Consider the following 3,888-nt stretch of genomic DNA (forward strand, 5'->3'; position numbering starts at 1 on the left):
TGTTCTCTGTGAGATGGGGCCCTTCTTTTGGCACATTTCCAGTCCTGCCACAGTAGATGGTTCTGGGAGCCACACCAGTCTTTGTGTTGAAATGTGGTTGGTAGAACCCTATCCTGGCGTTGGAGGAAAACTCAATGAAAGAAACGGCACCCATGGGCTGCTTTCCAGGGCCTTCCAGGTTTCTCTAGGGAGACTATATACAACCCTCTTCAGAGCTGGTCTTGGGTAGCTTTAGGCCTTAGGGCACTTTACTTAGGAAAATTAAATGAGGTCTGGACAGCTCAGGTCATTGCTTCTGTGGCATTTTAGTTTACCAGGCATTTTATTTATCTATTTTGGTATCATTAATCTACAATTACATGAGGAACATTATGTTTACTAGATTCCCGCCATCACCAAGTCCCCCCCACCAACCACACTACAATCACTGTCCATCAGTGTAGTAAGATGCTGTAGAATCACTACTTGTCTTCTCTGTGTTGCACAGCCCTCCCCATGCCCCCCCCCACATTATACATGCTAATCATACTGCCCCCTTTCTTTTTCTACCCCCTTATCCCTCCCTTCCCACCCATCCTCCCCAGTCCCTTTCCCTTTGGTAACTGTTCGTCCATTCTTTTACAAGGCATTTTTATGTGTTTCTCAGCAATTCCCTCAGCCACCCTGCAGGACAAGCATCACTCTCAAGCCCATTTTACAGATAATATGATGGAGACCCTGAGAGGCTGAGACCTCTCAAGACCACACAGGAGTGGGTCCTGAAATCTTCTGACTCTCCATCATCTCTCTCACCTCGACCCCATGCTGAATTCGTGCCTACCCTTGCATACTTCATAATGGACCTAACAAGCCTAGGTAGGAAACTGTTCATCAAGAAGGTTTTCAGTACAGGAACAATTTAAAGAAGTCAAAATTTTTACTAGTAGGCTTTCCAGATGATCATCTTTGATTGATTACCCAGATGGTCATTCTTCAGGGACAAGTATATCTACAGGGCAGTTTTATTTGGGTCCCTCTACTTACACTCAACATTTAAACAACAGATATTTATTGACACCACTCTAAGCCAAGCCTGTGCTGGGAATTCTGAGATACCTCAGTCCTTTTCCCCTCGAGGGCTTCACATTCTACTGTGACTCCATATAATGTGCTGAGTGATCTGTCAAGATCTGTGGAAGCTGGACAGAGGTTTGAGCCAAGTACCCAGGTTACACAATCCTCCCAGTGAGTGAGAAAGGTTTCCTAAAGGAGGTGACATTTGAGCCGGGCCTTAAATGAGTAGTTTGTGACAGATTGAAAAGATTGAGTATTCTTTAAGGATTCAAGTTGAATAAACTCTTTCTCTTGACTTTCCATCTCACATATGTCAAGGATCTTCCTCAGACTTATTATTTCTAGAGAGTGGCTACTTACTGTACCCAAATTCCTCCCACATACCCAGCCCCCAACTGTCTGAAAGGTCTTATGGATGATCCGCGTTTAGTACAGCTAAAACAGATCTGTTTCTAATCAGTTAAGATTAATGACTAATGGCCCCGGACCCTATCAAGCAGTGCCCACAATTGGTTGGCCACAGCAAATGTCCCAAGCAAGCATATAATTGCTTTGGAATCAAACACCTCCCAGACTTGTTTGCATGTGGATCAGACTATCAAGGGTCTACACCTCCTACTACTTAACACAATCTAAGGTTCCCTGAGCAGAAAGGGTACCCTCCGAAAGAGCAACAGCAAACAGGACTCATGCATCTTGCAGAGAACTATCTGCTAGGTCAGGAAATCATTTTTACATTTAAATATTCAAAAAATCCACTTTGTAGTAAACCTTCTAGCCTTTGAGAAAGATCATAAATAATTGCCCCAGACTTGAGTCACTTTTCTAACTTAGAAGGCATTTCTCAAGTTCTTCTTGGAAATTTAGGAAATGGATTCCAAACTAAAAAAAGTGGAATTAACTCTAGATTTATCAGGAAAAAAATCTGTGTAAAGGCAAAATAAAAAGTAAGTGCATGCATGATTTCATCTGGAAATGAGATAAAAATTGAATACAGGGAAGTTAGCATCAACAAGGCTGGTCTTAATCTTGGCCACAAATCTGAAAGATTGAAGTGTGGTGGTAGAGCCCCCGAGAATCAAGAATGTTTCCAGAATCACCTCTAGAGTAGTCTGCGTGAAATAATTCATGTAGTCAGTGACCCATCATTTAAGGAGTCTTATATTACACAAACACTTACTGCAGAAATATTAGGAAATGCAAATAAGCGAAGGATGGGGAAAAAACCATCCATAATGCTGTGACCTAGCAGTAACACTATTAACACTTTGGTGAATATCCTTGCAGATTGTCTTCTATCAACAGCAATATTATATAAATTTATTCCACCACAAAAATCACATCATACCTCAGATACTATTTGGAAACCTGGCTCTCTTCATTTGATATCTAGAAGCTATCTTTCCATGTCAAGAAACCTTTTTGACTTATACCTCAACATTCCTAATGGCTGCTGACTTCTGTAGGTGTACCAAAATTCACCCATTCAACTATCATTAGCATTAATTTCCAGTTTTTTGCTATTAGAAAAATGCTGCAATGAACTCCCCTTTTGGCTAAATCTTTGTACCAACAGGCCGCTTCTACGGACTCTATTTTGGACCATGCATAGCATCTGGCCTTCAAAGAGGCCTCACTGCTAGAGGGGCCCCTCCTGCAACCACCAGGGATCAGAGTAACCGCAGTATAACCCCATTTGGAAGTATCCTATGTCCTGACTGTACTGTCTTATTTAGGACATCACAAAAATTGTTGTAAAAAGGAAGACAGTTTAGGTAAATCCTAGAACTCTTCCCAAATCTGTTTGTCATAAAGCTGAAAAGTAAACATTTTCCATTATTCATTAGCACCAAATTTGCAGAACCCACTGCCTTCAGGCTCCCTGTCTGGCAGAAGGAAGGTTTACTGTGGGAAAGGAAGCAGCGGACCTTGTAAAATAGAGGCTCTTTCAGTAATTGACACAAAACCTACAGCCAAGGCAAAGCAGACCCAGAGCAGTTAACAAATAACGTTCACTTCTTCCTATTTTATTTTTATTTTACATTCCCCCAGACTTTTTTCTTGTAACCTCCTTAAAATTTGGATTCACAGGACAGTCAATTTCAATCTTTTCATTAACGCAGTTATTGCCACTGCCCCACTGTGTATGGAACTGTGTGTCCTTAGGGTCTGAATATTTGGGAATGAGATTTCCATTTTCATGTTTTGATCCTTCTCCAGAGAAGCTGATTACAACATGTAATTAAGCATTTCCAGACTTCTAGGTAAGTTACAAGAATTCAGTCTTCTTTTCTCTAAATAGTTGTAGGAGATACTAGAGTGGAATCCTAAAAGGAGAATCCACATTCAAAAATCCTGCTTTAAAAGGACTATTACTTTGGATTTTGGAAGAGACCATCACTCAACTGGAATGGCTCCCATGGAATCCAGAGGTCCTCATTCTAAGGCGATTCTGTAATTCCTGAGACACTCTGAGCACCAAGTCCTATAAAACATCTCGATTGCTAGGTGATTGCGGCTGCAGAGTGCCTTCAAACAAGATCAGTTCTTAATGTGAAAGGCGCCTTTTGGAGACTTTCTAAGATTCAGGTTTACACTCAATTGATACTCAGTTCTGTTGGTGACTCAACACTTAACACATTCTCCTTGAAATCAACAGAAACATCTTAGTAAATTGTGTTCTTGGATTTCCCCTGAAGCCAGTCTGACAAAAATCTGTGTGGAGATTAGTTCTCATGCCCTTTAAAAAATTGTATTAAGTCTACTAAGAACTGTCAGAATGAGTCAACTGAGGTAAGACCTTGTTGGGTGCTGAGACAGACATTAAAACAGTGG

This window comes from Manis javanica, chromosome 7 (genome assembly GCF_040802235.1).
Source record: "Manis javanica isolate MJ-LG chromosome 7, MJ_LKY, whole genome shotgun sequence".
In the NCBI taxonomy this organism is placed as follows: Eukaryota; Metazoa; Chordata; class Mammalia; order Pholidota; family Manidae; genus Manis; species Manis javanica.